Source organism: Jaculus jaculus, chromosome 5 (assembly GCF_020740685.1).
Source record: "Jaculus jaculus isolate mJacJac1 chromosome 5, mJacJac1.mat.Y.cur, whole genome shotgun sequence".
NCBI lineage: Eukaryota > Metazoa > Chordata > Mammalia > Rodentia > Dipodidae > Jaculus > Jaculus jaculus.
In genome coordinates, this window is record NC_059106.1 from 107,341,615 (window position 1) to 107,355,807 (window position 14,193).

Consider the following 14,193-nt stretch of genomic DNA (forward strand, 5'->3'; position numbering starts at 1 on the left):
CCTGGAGGAGGACATAAGCAGTGGATTAGCAATGCCTCAAGTCAGAAGCCTGTAGCCTTGAGAACATCCCTCAGCGAAAAGAGTTGAGGCCTAGTGGATGCACACAGCGAATCTTACAGCTGGAAGAGACCCTCAATGTCATTTAATTCAACCTCCACCCCATGAGATCTCTGTCTTCCAGTGCCCATCTGATGGCATCCAATTCTTCTGGGACACAGCAAGGTATGGAGGAGAGCTCACTCCTTTCTAGGCAGCCCATCACACAGAGAGACTCGAGCCTCTGGGGTGGGTTAGAGGCGTCTGGTTCTCCCACCTTGGCCCCGTGGAGCCAGCTGGTCGCCTCAGCCTGTGGCAAACGGCACCCAGCTGAGGGTTGCTGCGCGGGTCAGACGTAGCTGTCCCCAGTCCCAGTGCTGAGGCCGGCAGAGTGCAGTGGGCTCTGGCGGAGGTCGGAAGAACTGCAGGGCGAAGGCCGCCGGGGGCTCCGTGGGCTGCGGGGGGAGGCACTTGACACCGGCCCGCGGAGAGGAGGGGCCGCTGTCCCTGCGGCCAGTGCTGGATGCGGGGACCCAGCGCGGAAGCAGCGCAGGTAGCGGGGCGCAACGCGGAAGAAGGGGAAGCCGCGGCCAGGCCCCGGGCTCGGCTCCGACCGGCGGGCGCGGGGTGCCCGGGAGCGCGGCTGGTGGCGTGGTGCCCAAACCCGGGGTCCGGCCGGCGCGCAGCGGGGTCCCGGCCCTCCGATGTCCCGGCGGGTGGCGACCCCCGGCGGAGCCGCAAAGGCCGGGAAGTCGGGCCGAGGGCGCTAGGACCGGCCGCGCGCCCAGGCCGCTCCCGCCGCGGCGCCCCGGGGGCCTCAGTCGGCGCTGCCTCCCGGGCGGCCTCCGCAGCTCCGGGGCCAGGGCCAGCGCGGCCGCGGGGGGCGAGCGGCGGGCGGAGGCCTGGGCCGCGGGCGGCCGAGGGAGGGAAGGAGGAAGGCGGAGAGAAGGGGTGGGAGGGGGGGACCTGGCGGAGGAGGCGGAGAGAGGGAGCGCGACAGCGAGCGGAGGGAGGGAGGGAGCGAGCGAGGCAGGCGGGCCGGGAGGAGGGCGCGCGGGCGGCGGCGGCGGCGGCGGCGAGAGCAGAGGACGAGCCGGGACGCGGCGCCGCGGCAGCAGGGCGCGCAGCCGGGCCGGCCCGACCGACCGGCCACACGGTAATGAGCGCCGCGGCTGGCGGGGCGGGAGGCCGGCCGTGGACCCCCGCGACCCGGCGCCCGCCGGGCTGGGGCGGCGGGTGGGGACGGCGGGCTGGGCTGCCGGGGCTGGCGCGGGGCTTGGAGGGTTTGTTTATGTACCCTCGGGCTCGGCCGGCGCCCCCTCCCGTCCGGCCGGCTCCCGGCGCGACGCCTACCCCCTCCTTCCCCGCCCGTCTTCGGGCTCAAGTTCAAGTCCATACAATGCCGCGGGGGCCCCCTCCACGGCCGGCCTCCGCCACGGAGCCGGGCCCGGTGCTGCCGCAGGGGCCCCCGGCCTCGGCCGCCTCCGCCTTCCGGGCTCTGCCCCCGCCCCGGGGCCTGCCGGAGAGGACCTGCGGCCCGGGCGCTGCAGGGCGCGGACCCCCGAGCCGGAATCAGCGGCTCCCCGGCCACGGCCGGCGGGGGGGAGGGGGGGAGGGCCGGCCGGGCGCGAGCTCCGCCGCGGCGGCAGAAAATGGCAGCCTGGCACGACCCGGCCCCCCGCCCCTCCCCCCCGCCCTCCCGAGCCCTGCGGGGCGGGGGGACCCGGGAGGGACCCGGGGGCGGGCCGAGGGGTGATCCGTGGGCCCGGCGGAGGAGCGCTGCGCCGCGATCCTCCTCCGGCCACCTGTGGCTGGGGTGCGGGGCGCCTGCGGATCTGGGCGGGGCGGGCCGGCGGGGGTGGGGAGCGTGCCCACTTGTGGGGCACACCTTCTCGACTAGGGCAGGGTGACACGGTGGGGGTCGCCGGGGGTCGCCGTGGCTTGCCCCTCCCTGCCCCCGCTGCGGGGCCGTGGGAGCGGGGCGGCGGTGGCGCCGCCGCAGTGTGGGGGCGGGGCGGGTGAGGATGGGGGGCCCGGCTCCCCGGCCGGAAAGCGCGGGGGTGGGGACAGCCAGGCTGCAAAGGACGCGGGTGAGGATACCGGGGTCGCCTCCTGCAGCAGACGCCCCCCCCCCTGCACACACACACTCACACGCACGCGGGCACACGCACCCCCGCCGGGCCGGTGCAGACGTGTCCTTGAAAGCTTCGCATCCACACGATGAAGGACGAGGCCTCGCCGCGGCTGCCGAGTGGGCTCTGTGGCCCCACGTCCCCGCACCTCGAAGACCCCGAGCTTCGGAGCCACAGGCGGCTGTGGCCGTGTCCCGCCCTCACCCGAGCTCCCCTCCCTGGGCAGCCCTCCCTCCTTCTCTCCCTCCCTCCCTCCCTCCCTTCCGCGCGGCCCGAGCTGGCGCGGGTCCAGGGACCGCCCCCCCCTTCGGCCTCCCCCAACCCCTCTTCGCTGGGGCCCGAGGCCCTCCAGCTGCCAAACTGCATTTTGCTTTCCTGAAGTCTGCATTCTCGGGGGACATTCTCTCCTTTTCCTCCCCGCTCTGCTGTTTCCCCTATTTGTCAGCCCTCTCTCTCTCCAGCTGAGTAGGTGTCGGCACCCTGGGTGGGAGTGGGTTTCCAGTGGCTCTCAGGGGCAGCCTTCCGGGTCTCCTAAGGGGAGCCCCTTCCCTCCAAGCCCCCCCCCCGCCCCCCCCCCCGTGGCTGCACCTTGACCCAAGATGGCGTCCTGCACCCAGCTGGGCAGTTCTGGTCTGCACTGGGGTGAAGGGAGCTGGAAACCCACAGACACACAACTGTCTTCTCAAACCAGCACGGACAGGAGGCTCTGAGGAGGCACCCTTCGCCCTGTGACCCAGCTTGCCCCCATTGCCCTGCCCAGAGACTGCCATGAGCATCCCTGGGGACAGTTCAGTCTTCATGTTTCACCCAGGCTGCCAGTGGCTGAACCTCCTCTTGGGCGGGCAGGCTGAACTGCGCAGGGATTCTGGGATCAGGTGCTGCTCCTCTGGGCCTCCTCCCTCTCACAGATGTGACAGCTGCAGCCTGGGCAGCTATTCTTGGGTTGTTGGGGTGTTAGGACTGGCCAGCCAGGAGTTGGAAGTCCAGCTGTGGGGTGGACCCTCTCTGGGCTGTCCCCTCTGTGGCAGAGACCATTTGCAGGTGGTTTGTAGAGCCAGTTTTCCCTTGGATTGTTGGGTTGTCGAGGTGCCCGCGGGTTTTGAGACAAGATGGCTGGCCCCCTTTGCGCCTGGGATCCATTAAAGTCCCCGGTGGAAGAGCTGTTGATAGGCGACTCTGTCAAAGTTTGCGTGAGAGACAGACAGACAGACAGGTGTGTATGTGTGTGTTTTGCAGCCAGGTAGGGGCCCAGCTAAATTGTATCATGTGTCTGGCACCCGCTTGCCTCCTCATGGGGCCCCTTTCTTTGGGCTGTGACGCCCTCTCTGGAGCTCTCTCTAGTCTCTTGTCTTGCTCCTCTTCCTACTCCTTGGTGCTTTGTTTTCAACCTCCAGTCAAATCCGTAGCTCCTGATTCCTGTGCTGACACTGACCCGAGATTTCCTCCTTAGCCAGCCCAGGCTGTGCCCCTGGGAGCCTGACCCTAGGAAAGGTGAATCCCTCTGAGACTCCAGGAGTGAATGTCCCCAGTGAATGGGTTGCCTTCTGTACTGAAGGAGCCTAGGAAAGGCAGTCAGTGGCCATCTGTCAGGGTGTCTGCAGACAGGATTCCTCTGTGGGGTGGGTGTTGGACACAGCTTGGAGGCCCGTTCCAACTTTGAAATTCTATGGCTCTAGTTCTCCTTGAGGGAATTTCAAGTCCAGAATGGGGGCACGGTGGTCAGTTATTCCCCTCAGCCATGGTGATGAAGGCTTCTTAGAAGATGAGGTGTGATAGCAGGGGACCTCTGAGGGGTAGATGTCAGAAAGGAGGGGTAGTGTGAGAGAGGGGCCTGCAGGTCTGTCAAGTCTAACTCTGCAGAAGGTGTAAAAGTTTAACCTACATGTGGCCATCACATTGGACCCTTCTGTAGGTTTGTGTGGAAATCCCTGTGTGTGGATCATGTGTGAATGTAATAAGTAAGTCAAATAAGTAAGATCATGTCTAAGTCCAATCTGCTGTAAACCCCGCAGTTCTTAAGGACATTTTATTACCATTTTCATACACCTGTATGTCATTTGTTCCCTCAAAAAGCCCAAGACAGGACAGGCAATGGTTTCTTGTCCAGGGTCTCTGGGAAGGAGGGAGTAGAGTCCAGTCTGCCCTCTGGGGAGCCATGGCTGCTGTCTCTAGCTGCTGTGGGTCCACTCCCCTATCAGTTTGCCTTGGTGAGTCTGGCATGCCCTGTTGGGGTCTCAGTGAGTGCTCAATGTCAGGGAAGCTTACTCAAACTCTCTACCTTCTCCTGGGAGGCAAGCTAGGGCCTCTGGTGTCTGCTGTTGATGCTGTACCCAAAGGCTGTTGCCTGCTTATAGGCCACTTTAAGAGCTTGCATCTCCCTGAGAGACCTGTGTTCTTTCCCAGACTTCTTAAAGACTCATGTTTTGAAAGCCAGGTGTGGTGGCATACACCTGTAATCCCAGCTAGCTACTTAATAAGTTCCAGGCCAGTCTGGGCTACAGTGAGACCTTGTCTCAAAAAAAAAAGATTCATTTTTCTCATGTTTTGGGAAGCCAGATTAAAAGGCAAACCACCTCCAAACACATCAAACCTTAGAACTGCAGATTGGAAGAGAATGGGTGAGAGCGTGATACCCTAAGAACTTCAGGAGCTGGGTTGGGGCTGTGAAAGAGATGCCAGGCCCAGTTCTTCCCACGGTTAGCAGTGCTGCCCAGGGCCTGAGGCTGAAGGGCCACTAGTGTGCTATAATATTCTTTTGCCCCTCACTACTTCCTGCTACCTCCAGCTTGTTGGTCTGGGTCCCCTCTGCCACACATGCCCACTGGTAGTCAAGTGTATTTGTGGCCCCTAGCAGTTGGGGCCAGGATGCGGCCCTTGGGAATTGCTTCTACCCCCATTTTAGTATCTGGTGGATACTAGAGGCCATGTGAGATTGGGCTTCTGCAGGCGCTTTGCTGCACTTGAGTACAGCTGTAATAATAAACGAAAGGAGCCAGATTTCTTTCCACCCGCATTTTTATTTCTCTGAGTTAGGGTCTCACTATGTAGTGCAGGCTGGTCCTGAACTACTTACAGTCTTCCTACCTTACCCTACCCGCCGTGCTAGGATAATAAAGATGCTACTATATCAGTTTAGTGGTGTGTGTATACATGTTCTTGTATGTACAGGTATATGTGCACATGTGTGTGCATACCATGTCAATTTTGAGGGTTTATTTTCAGTCATTTGTATTTTTAAAATGTTTTTATCTTTGAGACAAGGTCTCGATATATTACCCAGGCTGGTCTTAAATTCCTGGGCTTGCCTCATATCCTACCTCAGCCTCCCATGGCACTCCATGCTGGAGTGACAGGCCTGTGCCATCACAGCCGTCTTCATTTGTCTTGTTGACTACAGTATTTCTTTCTAAAAATGAGCAAACTTGAGATGTGTGAAGCATCACCCTGAGACTTGTATTTGTGTCTAAATTACCTCACTTGGCTAGGTGTGTGGGCAAGATGGAGCCGAGTGCCCATTGTGTCTGCATTATTTGTGCATGCAGACTGCAGTGCATGTGGACAGACAAGTAACTTTGTTGGCAGTGTGTGAGGAAGACCCTGGAGTCAGAAGAAGCTGGGTGTTGACTCCACCCAGCTGCAGGACTTCCACAACTTCATTAGATTTCTCCAAGCCTCGCCTGTGACATGCATCATGTCGGTGCAAGCTCACAGTGTGTGTGGAGGAGATGAGGTGATGTGCATCATGTCGGTGCAAGGTCACAGTGTGTGGAGGAGATGAGGTGACGTGCATCATGTTGGTGCAAGCTCACAGTGTGAGTGTGTGTGGAGGAGATGAGGTGACATGCATCATGTCAGTGCAAGCTCACAGTGTGTGTGGAGATGAGGCTGCAGGTCACCACCTTAGCCAGTTTAGCTCTCAGTGGATTGACTGTGTCTGCTTTTTGCCTGATTTCAGCATTTGGGCAGCTCATGGGGAAGAGGAGTGGTGACACTGGGAAGGCCTCTAAGAAGTTCTGCCCTTCTTCCTGCCTCTTTTGCAAAATCTTGGTCAAATGAGAAAAGTGCTGATTCTGCTTGAAAGTCTTGGCAATCTGTTCCTGAATCTAACAAATGGCGTTGTCAACAGGTTGTGTGTGCACCTTCAGTCCCTCAAGCTAGTCCAGCTGTTTATTATTATTCAGTCTTGAATTCAGTGTCCCTTTTCCTCCATGTTTGTTTCCACTTGTCAGAGATTTATTTGCTGGGTATTTCTTGTGCATTGGGCCCTGTGCTGGCTTTGGGGGGGACACTGAATTGAGAAGTAATCAGCTGATTAGCAACTGCAGAGTAAGGGACTTGGGACAGGCTTTTTGGGAAAGTGGGCATCTCAGAAGGGCCTTAGAGCTCAGAAGCTGAATGGCACAAAGGCATTACTGGGGTGCTGGGGGATGTAACTTGTAGCTGGGGTGTGCTGGAGGTCTGGCTAAGGCCCTGCAAGGGTCTGGGGAGAGAGTCCCTGTACTTAGTAACTCTTGTGTGGTAACCCCCCTGCTAGGGGTCAAGTAGGGGTGGTGAAGAGAAATCAGAAAACAGAGGGGCCAACTGAGCGCACTTGATTCTTCACAGTCTGTAGACTAGAGTTTAAGAGCTCAGACAAGCACAGGAACAGAGCAGGGTTACAATTACCCAGCCCTAGGGAGTAGTGACAAGGAAAGGGGTAAGGTCTCCTGATCCTTTCACTGATGGCAATAACAATTGGTTTGCACTTTAAAGTAAAGTTAAAAGTGTTCTTGGAAAAAAAAAAAAGTGTTCTTTTTCTGGCCTCCCAATGGTTGCAACATCTCCTGTTGCCCACCCAGCAGGCAGAGACACTCCATCATCTGGAACATTCCTGAAGGTACTAGGAGAGAATTAGGGGTCTAACTGGCTGCTTCCTGCAGTGTGAATCCACCCTGCCTTCCCCATACTGGAGACCTACCAGTGGGAGAGAGATACCTACAGTAGCCAATGCCTCTGTAGGGGGGGGGAGGTGCACCAGGTATGGAGACAGATGCTTGGCAGCCCCCAACAAGGCTGGTTGGGGGACAATGGCCCGCCAAGCCACATCTCACTTGCTGATCACATTGAGGCCACCAGTCTGTCTGGAAGACAGCACAGGGGAGGAAGTGTGGATGCCTGGGGCTTTCCTAACTGAATCCCAGTATGGCCAGGATTGTTTCTTAGCACTGACCATGACTCAGCACTACCCAGTGCTATCCTGCTGTGGTCTTCTGACCCTACATCTTCCCAGCCTTATTTAAGTACAGGACAGGGCTCCCATTTTCTTTTTCCTGTGGTCATCCCTATTGATCTACCTCTCTGTTTTAAATGTGAAGGTCATTTTAAATTCTGAGTTTATTATTAGTGGTCCCTTCTGGGTTCATAGATGGGATGGACAGGCAACCCATTTTATAGCCATGGTGGGGAGCTGGAACTAGGGTCTCCTGTCTCCTAGGTCTGCATTCTTACTGATGGGGTTTGGTGCAGACCCAACAGATCTGCTAGACCACTGGATTCCAGTGACTCTTACTTGTAAATGACACAACAGGGGCGATTATGGGATTGAGGGGTCAGGCTTATGCCCTGAGCTATTGCGGGATATGGGCTGCATCATTGAGAATGTCTGTGACTGGCTGTGACCCTGGAGTGTGCCTTCTCTCAGTTCCTCAGAAGCCCTGAGAGGCACAGGCGAGTGTGCCCAGCCCATGCCAGGCAGAGTCATCTTCCAACAACCTAGCAAGCACAGACCGTTGGAGAGGAAACTTGCTGAAGGAATGGGCCTTATGTGATTAATTCTATAGATTCTGAAAGGATAAACTTATGGATAAAGGGAATCTAAATAGATTCCCCATAGGCTTTTGAAATGAGGCAGCAGGGTATCTGACTATTAGAGGTTCACGAGTTGATGTGGGTTACACAAAGAGAGCAGTGCAGTGTATATGTGAAGATGCTCTGTGGGTAAAATGCTTGCCATGTAAACATGAGGACCTGAGTTTGGATCCCCAGCACCATGAGAAAGTTGGGCGTGGTGGCGTGTATTTGTAATCTCAGAGCTGGTGAGATGGAAACAGGAAGATCCCTAGGATTTGCTAGCTAGCTAGCTAGTCCACCTAAGTCAGTGAATCCTAGATTCAGTGAGAGACTGTCTCCAAAAAATAAGGAGGAGATGATTGAGGAAGATACCCAGTGTTGACCTCTGGCCTCTCTATATACACACATACACTGTAGCCACACACGTGTGCCCATACACATACAAACATGCATTCCATTTTACATGTACACATGCAAATGATATTACTATAAAAATAGTGTGGGAGCTTGGGAGATGGCTCAGTGGATGGTGTTTGCTATATAAGAAATAGAACCTCAGTTTAGATCCCCAGTGTCCATAGAGTAAATCTGGTTATGGCTGGGGGCTCCCATAATCCCAATCCCAGGGAGACAGAGATGGGAGAATTCCTAGGGCTTGTTGACTAGCTTGTCTGAACTGGTGAGCCCAGGTTCAGTGAGAGACCTTGTCTCAAAAAGTAGGGTGGAAAAGCCGGGCATGGTGGTGCACACCTTTAATCCCAGCACTTGGGAGGCCAAGGTAAGAGGATTGCCATGAGTTGTGGCCAGCCTGAGACTACATAGTAAATTCCAGGTCAGCCTTGGCTAAAGAGAGCCCCTACCTCGAACCCCACCCCCCAAAAAAATTTCTTTTAAGGTAGATACAGTTCTCATTTATGAGCTAGTGCTTGTATAGAAAAAGTTGTCCTATGAGGGTATACATTAATCTGCCAGAAAAGATCTGGTCTTCTTACTTCATACATTTTGTATTCCTTGAAAAAAATGTAAATTAACATGTGTTTATTTGTGATGACAACAAGAGAAATAAAGCCATACCTTTAAAAAAAAAAAGTGGTAGAAGCAGATTTTATTCAGAAACATTTGTAATGGGGAACCTCAGTGTTGAGCTGGGCTCCACCCTGAACAGCGTAGAGCTGGGTTTCATCCTGAACAGTATGAACCAGCAGAGATCCAAAGCCAGGGGCAGGCTGGGATTCAGGGATAAGAAGTCACCAAAAGAAGCCAGGCATGGTGGCCCATACCTGTAATCCCAGCTGAAACAGGAGGTTATTGGAAGTTTGAGGCTAGATGAGTGGGACTGCACAGTGAGTTCTAGGCTACCCTGGGCTGCAGAGTGAAACCCTATTGCAAACAAAAAGTCAGGTGTGTTGACACATGCCTATAATCTCAGTTCTTGGGAGGCAGAGGCAAGAGAATAGGGGTTCAAGGTCATCTTTGGCTGCATAGTACAGGCCAGCCTGGGCTACATGAGACCTTATCTCAAGAAATAGGAAGGTAGTAAGGGTAGGAAGAAAGGAAGGAAGAGAAGGAAGGAGGGAAGAGGGAAAGATAGAGAAAGGAAAAGAGATCCTAAAATGAGGCTCCTAGAAAAGCAGACCTAATAGGATTCTTGCTGAAGACAGGCCAAGGTGATGGAACACCAAGCGTGGAAATGAACAATTTGATGAGCTATCAAGAGAGATCTGGAATCAAGGGGAAAACCATACTTTCTGAAAGCTTGCAGATGAGACTGTGGGGTAGGGGGAAGGTCACCATAGGACTGAGGATAAACAGTTGTCTTAGAGACTGAGGACAAGGTGACGCAGGTAATCTTAACCTTTGTAGGAGGAGTCTTTCCTAGAAAGCTTATAGGTTGGAATCCTGGGCTGTCAGGAGCTACAGTACTTATATTTAGCCCCCAGGACAGTGGACAAAGTTAGCTCTCTAGCATTGTAACTGAAGAGTCATTTCTAGCCCAGGATCAGGACAAATCTTTGAGGATCGTTCCAGAGCAATTAGTGTGGTGGACTGTTGTCCAGATGATTTCTTGGGGGCTGAAAATATAACTGAGGATGGGCCCAGGATTGGAAAGCCTGGACCTATCGAAAGCATCTGGAAAGGCTACCCTTGAAAAGGACAAGCATGGGGCTTCAGAAGACCTATCATGGGAGAGAGCTATCTGGGGAGCTTGTATGGCATGTGGGCTCACATTGTGTCCAACTCTGATCTGGAGGCTCCTAAGTAGGTGGTAGCAAGCCTGGTGAGGAAGGCAACAGACATAAATTACTATGCCTGCAATCACATTACTGCCCCAGGAGGCTCAGAACAGGTTTCTTGGCAACAGTACTCTCCTCTACTTTTAAATGCCTTCCCCAGCCTGGTCATGGGTACCTCTTGGAGCTGGTCCTCTGAGGCTGCCCCTGGCTTTGCATGTACCCTGGAATAAAGCAGGAAGAGCAAAATAGCCCAGCATGGAAGTAAGCCCAGAGTCACTCCCTCTGTGGACTAGACCCTTGGTCCCAAACAGGTGGACACAGATGTGCAGGGTAAAAGAGAAGTGGGGCAGCTCACCACCCCCACCAGGGGATTAGCATGTTGTCAGTGCTCAGCTGCTGCCCAGCTATGAACAGTCTAAATCCTACAGGACTGTGAAAACAGTCAGTACATAGGTGCCCAGGATGGGTGCACCCCTTTCTTAAAGTGAGCCATCATTCCTGGATGGCTTATGCTTGAGGAGAACCTCCATGACAGCCCTGTTGTGCTGTGGGACCTGTTGTCCTCAGCACCCGAGGATGAAGGGAAGGTGGTCATCCTGAGAATGATCCCAAGACCCACATGGATGCTTGACTGGGGTGAGGGTTGGAGTAATAACAGGGCTAGACCTTTCACTGTCTGACTCAGGTCCCTTTGCTCATTGCCAACAGAGAGGCTGACTTTCTGGGCCTCTGTTTCTTCCTCTGCAAAGCAAAGATTTGGCTGTACAGTCTTGCCCATGTGGGGTTTCCCAAGCGCTATACCCTGCCTCCTTCCTCCCCTCTGGTTTCTTCTGTGTTCCAGGTCTGCTGGCAGGGCTGGCTCTTACCCATGGCCTAGAGCATAGGAGGGTCTAGACCACAGCCAGCTTGGCAGCTGGCACTTCAGTGGCTCCTAATGGTTTTATTGGCAGCAATAATGTGGTGCTTGTTGCCATCTCCTCATGGGTTTGTGGTTCCCAGCCTGACTGATGGTGGCCTGGGGGCCCTGCCTGGTACTGGAAGTTCAGCTGAAGAGTCCAGTGGGGATGAGCAATTGCCTCTGCATTTTCTTCTGTTGACACCCTCCCTACAGCTTGGCTTCTGAACCTGGGCCTCAAGGTGGCAGGTCTGGCAGCCCTTCAGTTTTCTGTGGAGGTCTTTTGCTTCAGACCCACAAATGGCATCCATCTGTTCTTCCATGGAAGACCTATTAGGTGCTCAGCACTGGCTACACAGGTGAGATCCAAGGATCCTGCTGAGGGCTTGCCACAGAAAGGACAGCTAGAAGAACCTGGTTAGCAAGGTGGTCAAGGGCACATTTGTGTCTCATGTGGCTGAAGTATAGAGAATGATACAGTAGGAAGCCAGAGGGCTGGGCCTGGCCAGCTATGATGTTATCCACAGATGAGCAGGAATATTGGGCTTTCAATCCTAGTCCATAGTTACATGCAAGAGAGCTTGTTCTGGGGCACCAAGAAGAAGAGATAGGATGGAAGAGGTTGATGTTAGTGCACAGGTAGAAGGCCAGTGCAGAAATGAATGCAGGGGCAGCAGAGTTTAGGGTGCTTCCTAGGGAGGTAAGAGTGGGGCTGCAGCCTGGGGGTGGCTCAGTTTCCTCAAAGGAGCCTGGGCCGGGACCAGGGCCAGGCTTGAAGGAGTATGCCAAAGCTGCCTCAGAAAGCCTAGAGCAGGAGTCCACTGGGATGGAGGAGGAACAGTGGCATTGATAACATCACTGCCACGCAGCCCTGAAGATGCTTAGGGGAGCCAGTGACTTAAGCAGTCATTTATGCTGCACACAGCAGGGATGCTGCTGCTTGGGACCTCAGCTGTGGCTTCTGCTTCCCAGTAACCACTAAGATAAGCTGCCAGGTGAGGCCCTGCCCTTCATTCCCTGGCTGCTGCTCCTGGGTAAGTGTCACCACCTCTGAAAATGTTAGGGCACTGGAGTAAAATGGTAGCGATTAGAGGGCCAACCTGGGGCCAGCACTTTTGGTAAGCCAAACAGGAAAAATACAAATGAAAACTGTTTCAAAGAAAGGAGTCTTTGGTATATTTCATAAAGTATAATCTGAAGGCTGTTTCCAGAGAATTTCTAGAAAAATGACATGAGCCATGTCAATATTGCTGAACTCAGGCAGAGGCAGTGTGGCAGTATGCCAAGGCCACCAGACTTGGTTCTGGACAGACAGGGTTTGACTTTGGCTGTGCCACCTTCTTGCCATGTGTCCTTGGGTAGATCACCCTGCTTATCTCAGTCTTCATATTGACACCTGTAAAGCAGACAACCTCACAGGCTTGTACTTTTGTTTGCCTAGTATTTGTTTCTTGCACTGAGCTTGGATATTTTATTTCACTCATCATTTAAAAGAATTCTTAGGCAGTTGGCCTCACAGGTGTTTGAGGATTTAAATTCAACCATGCATGTTCCCAATTTGGCACAGGGAAAGTACATACACACATGCCTGCTCCCCTTCCCTATCATGTGTGCTGAGTCTCCCTTCCCTGTGCCTTGTGCTCTGCCTCCCGAGAGGCCTGTGCTCTCCTGTCCCTGGTCCATTTTGAGCTCCCTGGTCTTGCAAAGGCCTCTTTTTTAGGTTCCAGCCATTTCCTTAGACCCAGTTCTTTGCCTCCAATAGCTGCTGAGAATGGTAGCTGGGTTGTCAGAAAAGGAGAGTCTCTGTAGAGGTGGGGGCAGGGGCAGGCAATAAGGATGCTCATTGGCCTGGACAGGCACACAGTATCAAGGGAGAGGGGTGCAGAGCCTTGGTGGGCTTGATGAGATGAGTGTGGCCTGGCCCTGAGATGGACTTGCCTACTTGCAGAACTAGAGCTTGGGAGACTGTGGGTTGTGGCACCCAGGGTGGCTATTTGGCTGTGTTGTAGCCTTATGACCTCAGCCACGTCCATTCACAAGCATACCTGTATGCCTATACCCTGGAGGCTCTGTGCAGTGATGGCTTCTCAACAGAGGGGCCTGGGTGAATGTCTGGCTACCCCTGGCTAGTAGCAGGGTCTAGGGGGCCTGCTGTCAATCTGAGTGTGAAACTGTCTTTCCTCTGGTTTGTCCAGATGTGTAAGAACCCTGGCCCTTCCTCAGGCTAGGCTGCTGTGAACTCAGGGTGTGGTGGTATAATCACATGAATTGTACAGCATAATTAATCCTACATACTCTTAATGATATGCATAATTGCCTTGCATGGTAATTAGGGGTAAATGGTAAGCAGTTCACATAAATGTTTTTGTAATTGGTATTAATTTTGTAGAGGCAAACCAAGTTTATGTGGTTTTTCTCATCTTGCTCTGTTAGTGTTCTGGTACAGGCGATTCCCAGTTTTTAGAAGAATTCTATTGCAAATGTTTGTTTATAGGGCAATGTTCTATATTTTCTTGCAGAACAATGTTTTGAATGGTTATGAGGTTCCCAAGTTGGTTTCCAAATGCCTCTCTGGCCCACACAGCAGGTGAAATGTGGAAGCGCATGCCTGCATGGAGGCAGCTGCAGACTTCGTGTTTCAGGTGCCCCAGGGGCTGCGGCTCCTGGGTCTCACTGTGCAAGCCACTCTGTGCCTGTGTGTGCATGTGTCTGTGCCCCTGTATCTGTTTCTGCATGCTAATCTCTCTGTGTATCTGTGGGTCTCATTTCTATGTGTGCATCTATGTGTGCACATATGTGTCTATGTGTATGTCTCTGTGCTTTGTTAACCTTTGTGTGCATCTGTGTCTCTGTGAGTGTCTCCGTGCACCTGTGTCTATATCTGTGTGTTTGTCTCTGTGTCTATTTCTATGTGTGCATCTCTGTGTATCTGTGTGCCTCTGTGTCTGTATTCGTGCATTATTTGTGTGTTCCTGTGTCTCTGCCTATGTGTGTGTTGTATCTATCCTCATGTATGTGCTTGTTGCCTCTGCTGTGTGTGCATCTGAATTTTGGGGTGTCTCTCCCT

At 54.1% G+C, this 14,193-nt stretch overlaps 1 protein-coding gene across 2 annotated transcripts in view; it reads left to right on the forward strand.

Moving 5' to 3' along the window:
- The first annotated feature begins 467 nt into the window (after positions 1–467).
- Dnmt3a (DNA methyltransferase 3 alpha) overlaps positions 468–14,193 on the forward strand; it is a 139,837-nt gene continuing 126,111 nt past the window's right edge. Inside the window, exon 1 of one of the 2 annotated variants that reach the window (XM_045149784.1) lies at positions 468–589. The gene's annotated coding sequence lies outside the window, so the exon portion shown is untranslated. Of the gene's footprint in view, positions 590–1,138; positions 1,193–14,193 lie in introns of those variants that run through there. The other variant, XM_045149783.1, reaches the window with a different exon arrangement.